Source organism: Prionailurus viverrinus, chromosome F2, assembly GCF_022837055.1.
Source record: "Prionailurus viverrinus isolate Anna chromosome F2, UM_Priviv_1.0, whole genome shotgun sequence".
Taxonomy (NCBI): Eukaryota; Metazoa; Chordata; class Mammalia; order Carnivora; family Felidae; genus Prionailurus; species Prionailurus viverrinus.
In genome coordinates this window covers 15,807,425-15,819,627 of record NC_062578.1, presented here as the reverse complement: position 1 = coordinate 15,819,627, position 12,203 = coordinate 15,807,425, and the positions used below count along the sequence as shown (strand labels likewise).

Sequence of the window (12,203 nt, the reverse complement as noted above, 5' to 3'; positions counted from 1 at the left end):
TACTCTTTGGAGTTTTAAGAAAGTCCTTACCATTTGAACGAAAGTACAAGGTCATTCCACAATTTGTTACCAGTATGAGATGCATCTTCATGCACTCACTTCCCAACTGCACAACTTACTGACTGAGAACTACTGTCAGTTTTCCAGTCCATTCTTTAACGCCTTACAAGAGACCTGCAAAAAATTCTAAACCTTCCTTTCCGACTTTGGATCACTCTCAGTTCAGAAGCTGTAATGGGGTGTGTGCTTCTCAAGGCCTAAGCTTTGGTCCTGCCCTTCAAAATCAGGCGTTAGCTCATCTCCAGCTTAGGGTGCTGAGAGAAATTCCACAGTCAAAGGTAGATTGGTTAAAGCTAATAAGAGTCTAAAAACCTATGAAGACAATAGATAATGTAGCAAGTCAAAATTGCAGAAGTCGTTACCACTGAGTATTCAGGAAGAAAGAGGTAGAGGTAAGCACATGGACCAGAGATGTGAGACATTTGCCTACCTTAGTAAAAATAAAGGACCAACAATACTAGATTCTGCCAGATGTTTGACATTACATCAGAAAGATGCTGAAGTTAGCACCACAACATGCTTTGCTCACAAAGGTTGGCAGATTCTGGGGTGAGAGATCCAGATGGCTGAGGGTGTGGCTAGTTGTGCTGGGGCCAGAAGCTCTTGGCCACTTGTCTTACCTCCAGATATTTTGGGCAAACCTAGAACCATCGCACCTCCATTCAGGCAAAAATAGAGAAGGTCAGAAGGTTGTTTTGCATGCTTCCCTTCCATTATCTGATTGCTGAGCACCCAGTTTCTCCAGGTTTTCCAATTTTCATTGGAAAAGTCAACAAGTAGAGGCTACAGTAGAGCCCAAACAGCAAAAAGCAGAATGAGCTGACTGGTCTTTTTATCCCTTCCCAGACTGTGGCACTGATCCTGGAGCTGCACTCAGGCCGGGAGGGATATTCTTCCTTTGCCTCATTTCCTCACATCGTGAGGAATTAAAGGATAATATGGACTTTCCACTTTTATGGGTTGGCCAATACTTTAATGAGATCAGATCCCTTTGACTCTTGTTAAATTAGTAAATGAAAAAGTAGTTGAGGGGCAAATTAATCTCTTGTAGCAGTTTTGCCCTTCTAGCAGATATTAGTTAAGGGTTTTAGGGGCAACGGGTGATTTTCTTTAAAATTTTTTTTCTTTTAATATTTATTTATTTTTGAGAGAGAGACAGAGTATGAATGGGAGAGAGGCAGAGAGAGAGGGAGACACAGAATCCAAAGCAGGCTCTAGCCTGCTGGGGGTGATTTTCATAAGCAACTGACCCAAAAAATGTTTCCGGCAAACAAATTCACAGCAAATTTTGGGCTACAGACATTATAAACTTATGATCGGGATAACGTCTGTTCTCCAGTTAAAAGTATGTGGTCAAGGGGCTCCTGAGTGGCTGACTTTGGCTCAGGTTATGATCTCACAGTACTTGAGTAAGAGCCCTGCGTAGGGCTCTCTGCTGTCAGCACAGAGCCCACTTCAGATCCTCTTTCCCCTCTCTCTCTGTCCCTCCCCCACTCACTCTCTCTGTCTCTCTTAAAATAAATAAACTTTTCTTAAAAAAAAGTATGTCGTCAATATATTGCATTATATGTTAATGTGTGTATCAGTATATGCCGATATGTATTACCCTTACACATACAGATACATAAATAAGAGGGAGTGAAAACCATAGCCTTTGCCTTCTCTATACCCTCTACAGAGAGATCCTAAGCAGAATCTTGGCGTTGTTCCATACAGAAATGGAGAAGAGTATTAAACCATATTTAAGAATAATAATAATAAAAGGTAAGTGATCAAATGCCCTAAGCAAATAAGCCCATTAGTTCAAAATATTATTATTATTATTATTTTTACTTTTCATTTTCCTTGGGCAGCAAAAGAATGACCACCGTCCTCCTCTGACCACCTTGCCACACCGTCTTGTTGTTATTTAAATTTGATACATAATGATAAAGCATCATCAAGGCACCTCAATTCATTTGACTTAAAACTCCCTGGTATTCTAAATGCAGTAGCAGTTTCCAACATGTAGTCCTCTGACTGGGATTTTAATGAAAGGATGTTCCTTTTCCTGTTTTTTTTTTTTTTTTATTTGTTTGTTTGTGTGATTCTGTGAAAATATTTAGCCATTTTCAGCTTCTGAGATAGTTTTCCAACTATAAAATAAATATCTGGTGTCAAGCATTTCTGCTTCAGAATGAAATGAGAAGCGAAAGGCAGTATCCATTAATTTATAATTAAACTGGTTGAGAAAGGGAAGCACATGCTAGCAGATTGGTCCTCGGTGACTGATACGCTCCCTGCCACAGAGCCACTGCTGGAGGATGATTTATTATTTTTCCTAATGTTCCTCATTCTCGTTTCAGCCGAGAAGGTCACCCACAAAAGACAGAATCCAGAAAAGAGGCGACACAGTTTGACTTTGGGTGGCTGCCTTTTTTTTTCCTCCTTTTCTTTCACTTAAATTTCAGTATTTACAGCTTACCAGTCTTAAATTTGACACTCAGCAGACATAAACTGTATTCTTGAGAGGATTAAAGGATTATTCACTCACTAGCTTAATCAGATTAATCAGAGATTTTGAACAAGATATCTAATGCCATTCACAAGATGAGACGCGTGATCACTGCCTGCTAGTTGAACTTGGCTTGAGCAGGCACACACACACACACACACACGCACGCACATGCATACACTCATGTACACACAAACACATACATTGACATTTTACACACTATGATATTATTATTTAAAAATACTTGTTTTTAAAAAAGTTTTTTTTCAATGTTTATTTTTGAGAGAGAGAGAGAGACAGAGCATGAGTGGGGGAGAGGCAGAGAGAGGGAGACACAGAATTTGAAGCAGGCTCCAGGCTCTGAGCTGTCAGCACAGAGCCGGAGGCAGGGCTCGAACCCACCAACTGTGAGAACATGACCTGAGCCAAAGTTGGAGGCTTAACCAACTGAGCCAGCCAGGTGCCCCCAAAATACTTGTTTTTTAATCATAATCAATTAGCTTCTAATGCTTACTTTATCTAATGAGAGAAAGAAAAAAAAAGGTTATGTGCCTCTATATTTTCTAATGCTATTTAGATTTGAATTACTTTGTTCATTATAGGTTGAATTTATTTTTATAACTGCCTATTTATTGTCATATCATTCTTTAAAAGAATCTCTGGAACTATTTAAGGAAAAATAATTATTTCCATTTTTTACATCCATAGGAAGTAACCCTTGAAATCTGAATATTACTGAATTAAGTTACAGTGTGAGAATAAAAAATAACCTGAAAAATAGATTTATTTGTTATTAATAAACAATAATAATTATTGTTTTTCCATTCCTATTAGGAGCTTAAATTCTATTCTACATTTATTTTAATAAGCTCCTTTTTCTGCAGGAACAGGAGGCAGCAAAGACCCTTTGTACTGCAGACATATTAAACCAGGATGGGACCAACTGTCCCATTGTAGGAACTCTTATTTTAAAGCAGCCTGAGTTAAGCAGATTTTGTTGGATTTACTTTCATTTGGGTCTTATGCTATTTGGAGGATAGAAAATGTAATATTGGAAGTATTCTCAAAGATAGGAAGAAGCAAAATTAAAATGTGAGCCCTATGCGTCCACTCTATTAATCAAAATCACCTGATCTAGGAACTCCTGAGACCCTGGGAGCCGAATTTAGTTATTGCTCCATATTGGCATAGTGGTTCAGAAGGCTGTGGATTTTGATGTTCTTGCTTCCCAACTAGAATCTTATCTCTGATGGTTATACAATTATTATGAAATCTTCATTAATCTGTATAATGCTCATTAATGTTTGCTGGTGATGCTGTCTCAATATAGAATATGAATACCTGATATTTAAGCTTGTATTGTGTCTCCGATGTTTTGAAGTCCTTTCACAGATTACAGCAACCCCATGAAATAACAAAGCATTGCAATACCTATTTTATAGCTACAGAGAGAAAAAGTGCTTTATCCAAGGTTAAGCAATAGAATTAGGGCCAATATCCAAGTCTTTTAGTTTTGAGTCCAAAAATAATGCCACTCTTTCTCCTGTTGTGGAGGTGTTGTCTCAGTAATGGCTGTGGGTTTGGATGGCTCCAGCAACACCTACCCTGCCCAAAGAATGTGTGTGTGTGTGTGTGTGTGTGTGTGTGATGGGACACAGCTTAGTAAGTTTATAGGTATGGTTTGCAGCAATGAAATAAAATAAACAATAGTTCCAACTTAGCAAACACTGGAAACCAAAAACAGCCAATAAAAGTGAACAATGAATTTTGGTCAGTTTCCTGGGCTTTTGAGCTGCAATGAGATTTTATGGCTACGCCACAGCCAAAAGTTAGCAAAGGATGAAATCACAAGCCACTATTTCACTGCTCATCGGAGCAGTCGGAACGCTGGCTAACTTTTACAGTGTTTACGATTTGCGATGCACGTAACCTATATTATCTCATCTAATCCTGAGGTACGTTCCTCGTTGTCATCCCTTTTTCAGGTGGAGAAACAGGAACACAGAGAATTTAAGTAACGTGCACAAGGTCTCAGGGTTACCAAGTGGCAGGTGGAGCCTACAGCTGGACGCAGGATGTCTGTTCTTCATCACCGTGCCCACTTCCCTGCCATCAAATATGCATTTACAGTTCTGGCTGCTTTACAAAATATGATTTCTACACTGACACCTAGTAATCTTCATTGTTGCACTGTGTATGTATTTGTAGTCCTTTTACCAGAAATGGTGACGCCTGTTCTGGTTTCATTTCAGTCATAGCATGCTTTAAGGGCTTAGTCCGCACCAGATACATGTGAGATGTTTTCTCATTCATCTCAGTTAATCCTCACTTGGGAGATTGGAATTGTTTTGCTCATTGGCAGATAGAGAATGTGAAACTGGGAGAAAGTAAGCAACCTGCCGAAGTACAAGGCCAAGTAAAAAGGCTGCAATTCAACCCCAGCCTGATTCCATGCCCTCTTGGCCTCTCCCTGCACCTGAACATGAGGCCGCAGTTGGGGGCAGGGAGGGGGGTGGGGGCAGCGCACTGAGCTTTTCAGCCTAGCCTTGCTAGAAGGGACAGAACCAGCACACAAAATAAAAACATTCCAGATTTGCAGGATTACCTTCTCCCCACATGGGGGCCAGGAAGTCTCCTCTCTCTTAGCATGTTTCATTAACACTAAGTAATCAAGCCCAGTTTCTCTTTCCTTTTCCTGGGCCCTAGTAATCTTTTTCACTTTATAAAACTACATTTTTATTTTTAATCAAATGCACTATATTATTTCTGATTCTCTTCTTTCCTTTTGGAGAGGGTGAACCGTATTTGGTTTTCAATTTGCATCCCTGTAAATGGTTTTTGCTCCAAAAGCACAGAACAATGTGATGTTACGAAGATCAAGATCATCTGTTTAACTAGGGTAGAGCTAATCCCAAACTTATTCCTATCTGTGCTGGGTAGAAAAAGGGTAAACATTGGGGAGAATGCTGGTATTTTAAAAAATCCATGTGCTATGTTCAGGGACCAGGCATTATTTTAGACAGGCATGACTAATTTTTTCTTGTGTTTAACTATCATTTGCAAAATATCTCAAGTATAGTGAGCACAAGAGCCTCTCAAATACACACATTTCCTGCACATATCCACACCTTCACACAGTGTTATAGGCACACATTTCCTCAATGCCCCAAAGTGAAAAAAAAAAGCTGGTTTAAGAATAAACCTCTTCTCTGAAAAAACATTTGCATTGGATTAAAACCACACTAAATTTCTTCCTCTAAAAATATTTGGTAGTGACTTTATTCTGTTAAGAGCAGTTGTTTTATTTCACAGAAAATGTAAATAAAGCCGTACCATCATGGAAGTTGATGGGTTTTATAAATGAACTTACAAAAATGAAGTTGGTCTGTTTGATACATTATTGTCTTTATTCAACTATCCACTGGAAAGGTCCCTAATATGTCAACTAACATGGAATGGAATAACAGTGGAATAACGTTGGGCTTGGTGTAGGAGTTATTTGGATGCAATTACTTTTTGAGGAGATGTAAGCAGCTTGTGTGTGTGTGTGTGTGTGTGTGTGTGTGATTTCTCATAGTCACTTTTTTTTTTACAACTACTCTGTTGTAGCTTATTCTGCACTCCCAATAAAGGCTAATACTTCTGGAAGAGCCAGATCCTTGAGAAATGGTGTGTATGAGATTGTGGACTTAGCATTTCACAGAGAGAAATCCTGTGCCGTTTTAACATAAACCAAAGAGATTATGTGACTTAGTGGGCTCTGGGATCACTTATATTTAGTGTGTGAGCGAAGATATTGGATCTCAGTAATTGCAACCATTGGGTTAACATGGCAGTTATTCGAAATGAATGACTCATGTAGGTGAGCCTTCAAGGTTATGGGTCACTGAAAAGCTTTCCCTAGATTCTGCATACAGCTGCTCACTGATCAGGGCTTTCCTACATTGCTGGGGTCTCCTGGTGGCAAAAGCCAAGCTCTTCTCTCTTTCCCTCTCTCTTCTGTGTGTGTGTGTGTGTGTGTGTGTGTGTGCATGTGTGTATGTGAGAGAGAGAGAGAGAGAGAGAGAATGTGTGTGTCCATGTGAGAAGAGACTTCTCATCTCAGATGTACTGTTTATGGAAAGAGCAGTGAAGACAGGGGACGTGGGCTTCTTAGTGAATCTGCTTATAAGTATTTATTTATTTATTATTTATTTATCATAAGCCTGCTGCTGCTGGAGTTTTGGAAATGTCCTATATCCGGCCCTGGGTAAGTATTTATATGTAAAAACCAAAATATACATTTAAGATGTAAGTGCTCTACTATATGTAAGTTACACCTATGTAATCAAAAAGTTGAGAATCACTTCATTTACAAATAACGTGTTATTTTGTCAGTATTAATTTTTGCACATGTTACAGTTTCACTTAGTTTTCTTTTGGAACCTCTCGGAATTCCTAACAGTAAGTGACAATGGTGGTTTGGGAGAAGATGCACATTTTTAACAGCCATCAGTTGGATCTCTGAGCTGCTCTTGCTCAGCTCTTCAGACGTGTCCCCAGCCTTCCACATTATGTCTCTTTCGCAACGGAGAGTTTGCTAAAAGAAATTTTTCTAGAGTTCCATCATACTTGGGGTTTTCCATTCTTGGTAAACAGTGCCTCGGTCCCTTATGTTTGACACACAGGTGGTCCCCTTCCTGCGATTATTGTAGAAACACAATGTAGAATTGTAAAATATGTAAAACTAACCAGAAATCCTTAAGTGAAAAAGAATGAGGCCAATACAATGGAAGCCATGATCCCAATAACAGAAAATAGGATCATGTGGCTTTATTTCTGAGCAGCTGGCCCTCCTGACCTCTTACAAAAGCAACACATTAATGATGCATTCGCAAACAACTTGTTTTTACCTTGTGCTGACAGTCAGGCAAGTGGGAGGTTAGAGAAAAGAAGGGAAGGCCAGGCAAGGGGATTGCTTTGCTGTACAGTCTTGGTTTCCCGGCCTTGGCTGATGGAATTATTGTTTATTTTTTTAATTTTCAGAGGTAGGCTGATGACAGCTGAAGAAGACTGTATTTGCTGAGGAGCAGCATGATGGTAGAGAGGAGCAGAGCTCCTGAGGGAGACCTAATGGTTCCTCTCCTTCCTGCACGGAGATAAAGACTTATAATAAGCGTGCATGTTCACCATCTGGCTCTGTGCATGTGGTCCTTATGGAGGGGAAAGCAGCACAATCTGTAAATGATCAGGAGCCATGGCGCTCTCTCCAGAGAATCCACGATGCAATCAAGGTGACAGATGGCATGGCCACTGCTGTGGCCTCATGGAGAAGATCAAAATCACCTTCAATAAACTCTGACTGAAATGGGCATGAGCACCTCAAAAAAGTCAGTTTGTCAGTCAAACTGCGACAGCAAGCTGCATTGGGGAAACATAGCGGCCAGCTCTCTGTTTTCAATCGTTTCCGTCTGACTGGGCCTGAACTATGATCTTTCTCAAATTGTCCTTTCTGTTTAGCTGAAGCAGGCCAGCAAATTGCCAGATTCATTGCTTTATTGAAGAAAATTGAAAACACGATGTCCTCAATTCCGGGGACGCGCGACTGGCAGGTGCTGGGACACCCAAGCGCTGAGAGTAGATCCCTGTGTCTTCAGCCCAAGTTTGCTCAACTTTAGGCAGATTTTTGGATATGAAAATAAAATGCAAATATGTGCCTGGCCTGAAAAGATCAGCTGGCAATGGATATGTGAAGGGTATTAGATGTCCAATAAATGTGTGTAGAATAAACACATGCTTGAAAGGAAAAGGAGGAAGGGAGGAAGGAAGGAAAGAGACGAAGTCTCCGTGTTGTTGGTTCCATGTATTTTGACAGCAGGCTGCCTTGATGATAGATTCGCTATCCATTTCCTTTTCTGTGCATGTTTATCGAATATAGATTGCTGTGAACTTGAAGCCTGGGACATAAGATCAGTGAAATACAGGTGTAACATTTTGTCCTAAACAAATTGTATAGAATTTGTAGAGGTCAACGAGTTCAGACAAATTTCCATTTTTGACCCCCTTCCTTCCACAGCTGAAACATTTTTGAAAGGTCCAACTGCTCATAAAACTAGAGGGGGATGAGTAAAAGTTACCTGTAGTGGGAGAAAAATACTGTACTGTCTTTTTGAGAGGTAAGGGCACTGATTTCAGGTCAAAGATGATGGATCTTAATGAAAGGACTCTCCCCCTCCCTCTCCCTCCTCCTCCCTTGGCAGAGTTCCACTGTTGTTCTTCCTCCCAAGCTCCAGGAAATGTACATTTCAAGCAAAAGTCGACTTTCCCAACCTTGTGGTTTCCCCAGAACCCTGTATCTGTTCTCTGATCCTGGTGTTTTATATTATTAAGCCTGTGAGGAGATCTCACAATTCCAACATCCCATTGATTTTCCTACTCGAGACCATAATCTTCTAGTTTGCATACTTGCTTTATTTAAAATCCAAATCCTGCTCCTGCCCCTGTCCCCATACTCCATGTTGTAAATTATTTGCTTGACAGCTGAGAAATATCTTACTATTGGGTCCTGGATTCTCATAATGGCTTTCTTTTCCCTCATAGTTGCTTCTGAATGCTAATGTCCTGCTGTAGAGATTTACAAACAACTGAAGGACTTCAGCTCTAATCTGTGTACACAAAGCGAGAGAAACTATGAAAAGGGGCTCATATTTTGAGTCACAGAAATAGCAAGAACTTCATATAAGGACTGTCTTTTCACAGAGCATGTAAGTGTAGCTGACTTGTTACGTGTCACAGTTCCATGTGGTCTCCTGGGAGCCAGGGACTAAATTTATTCAGGAGGAAATATCTATGGAGTGCTGAACACCTACTAGGTATAGGCTGTGTCAGGAGCTGAGAAATAAAACTTCATAAAGAAAAGTAGGTATCACACAGCACTTTTATGGGCATTCTCCCCTCGGGCTGGCTCTCTGCTGAGCCCGTTTGCATTCTCATCAATAATAGCTCTTGTGGAACACAGGACCCAGACGTGTGGGCTGGTGGGAGCATGCTGTCCTGTCCCTGGAGACGCTGTGTGTATTCTCCATCCTGGCCTTTGGCTCTCTGGAATGACAGGCTCTGTAATAGACATGTTCATCAACACGGCCACAAGGAGGGGTGGCAGGATGGGTCATTTCTGTCTATCGGTAGCAGTTTCTTCCCCCCAGACTCCAGCTGCTCACATGGAGTTATGCTTCAGAAAGGCAAATGGGTCTAATCCTTTCCTTAAGGAAAAAGATTATATGGGGAAATTCAGCAGGGGCCAGAAGGTTGAAGTAGCCTACACTGGAACACGAATGTCGCGAGGCAACCAGCAGGAAATTTAGTAATCAGAGCTCGGCCTAAATTCAGATAATTACGTTCAAGTTCTCTCTGGCATGCAGTGTCACCTGATCGTATGCAAATTGTGTAACCATATATCATTACTCTCTTTTATGTCCTATCATTCCTAAATAATAAATTGCTTAGAGAAAGTTTCTTGTGGTAACTTGCAAATGTGAGTCTGAAAGCAGAGCTTTTCCTTTATAATGCTGCACATACACCCTTGCTCTCTCGGCCCGTGGGTGCGGCAGGTAAGAAGATATGCAGATCTTCAGATCCCACAGGCTCTGAAACTCACAAGGAGGATGGCTTGTGGTCAGAATATGGACAGTAGCTGCAACATGGACTGAATAATTTTTAATCATGGAGAGTGCTTTTTATTTTAATGTTTTGAAAGATTGACACAATGCTGAAAGGAGAGGCTACACAGAAATTTTAAAAGGTGCACACAAGAAGATAAGCAATCTATTAAAAACTCAGATTTTGAAAGCATGCCATTGGCCTGAAATGGCCTTGGGGTAACAGTAATAATGAATGGTGATTTCCCAAGTTCTCTGTGCACCAAGCCGTTTAGACTTCTCAAGAGGACAATGCTGTCTTCTTTCAAAAGAGGGAGTAGATGGCTTGCTACCAGTAAAACAGCTCAGACATAGCTCTACTGATTTGGGAACAAAGAAATGGAATGTGATTTTGTGTGTGTAGGATGTCATCATATGAGCTCACACCAGCTCTAAATTGGGTATTTGGAGGCTACTACATCTTTTGGTCAGATTTCAAATCAAACCCTCAATGTCTGCATTTTTCTGTCCATGCTTCTCTGAACAAGAATGATGGTGAATGAGGATGCCACCCTGTACCTCAAATGTTTCTCAAGCTGCTGGTGTGTTTTGGTTCAGCTTTCATGATTTTTTATACCAGTTTGTGACTTAAAAAAAAAAGCTCTCAGCAAAATATTTCTGTTATAGTATGATGTCGTGCTTAGAAAGGTTAATAAACGTTTTACAGAACACATTCATGTTTCGTTCTACTGATTGCTTGACACTCATTTTAATCTTCCTCAGGCTAGCAGTGAGCGAATGGTTCCTGTTTCCCATTAGATTCCTCCACCCACCATAACGAATGAGCTGTTGATTTGATTTCAATGAATTCTCTTTGGTGAACAATTCACTATAACAAATGCTTTCTTTGGCCATAAAACCATTTATCCTCCATATAGAAATGCTATTTCTGGGGCATTTTGTGCTGGTGTAGGGCATAGTTCTGTTCTTGGGGGTTCTTATAATCAGAAACAGCCCACTTCCCATTCTTCCCCGTGACACTTAAAAAATTATTAAGGTCATTTTTTCCATGCTTCTCCATAAGTGTATGAAGACTCTAAAGCAGCAAAGTCCAAGAGACGTAGGATGTCATCTACAAATGTGAGTCACGTAAGTAATCGTTCCTTTTCTAAGAGCCATATTTTTAAAAAGTAAAAAGCAAATTAGATTAATTTTGATAATAGATGTTATTTAATCCATTAGATAAACAAAATGTATTGTATCCATACAGTAGAATATTTTTTAGTCATAAAAGGAATGAAATTCTGATCCATGATATAACATGGATGGACCTAGAAAACATTATGCTGAATAAAATCGGCCAGATGCAAAAGTACAAATTGTATGATCCCATATGAAGTATCTAGAGTTGTCAAAAATCAAGACAGAAAGTAGAAATGTAGTAACCAGAGACGGGGATGGGGGGGGAGGAGAAATGGGAAGTTAGTGTTTAATGGGTACAGGGTTTCAGTTTGGGAAGAAGAAAAATTCTGGAGATGGATGGCGGGTGATGGTTGCACAATAATATGAATGTTCTTAATACCACTGAATTGTTTTTAAAGATTAAAACTGTATTTTGTATTATGTATATTTTACCATACATACACACACACACACACACACTCACACACGGATCAGATCATGCCATTCTTTTGCTTAGAAACCTCCTCTGTCTTCCCATCACTTTATAAACTATTTTTAAAAAATTTTTAAATCTTTATTTTTGAGAGACAGACTGCGAGCAGGGGAGGAACAGAAAGGGAGACACAGAGTCTGAAGCAGGCTCCAGGCTCTGAGCTGTCAGCCCAGAGTCAGATGTGGGGCTCGAACTCATGAACCTCGAGATCATGACCTGAGCTGAAGTCAGACGCTTAACTAAGCCACCCAGGTGCCCCTCCCCTGCCCCCCTCCATCACTTTATGAACATCCGAGTACCCTTTCCATGAACTTTGCATTCCTGTGTACCTGGCTTCTCCTGCTACCTTTTCCTGACT

At 40.3% G+C, this 12,203-nt stretch overlaps 1 long non-coding RNA gene across 2 annotated transcripts in view; it reads left to right on the top strand.

Annotated features, from left to right (window-relative positions):
• The window catches only part of LOC125156039 (uncharacterized), a 35,244-nt gene extending 24,412 nt beyond the window's left edge, over positions 1-10,832 (top strand). The window contains exons 1-4 of one of the 2 annotated variants that reach the window (XR_007148446.1): positions 671-741; positions 1,739-1,824; positions 4,540-4,748; positions 7,580-10,832. This is a non-coding gene — a long non-coding RNA (uncharacterized LOC125156039). Of the gene's footprint in view, positions 1-670; positions 742-1,738; positions 1,825-4,539; positions 4,749-7,579 lie in introns of those variants that run through there. The other variant, XR_007148445.1, reaches the window with a different exon arrangement.
• Positions 10,833-12,203: the final 1,371 nt, after the last annotated feature.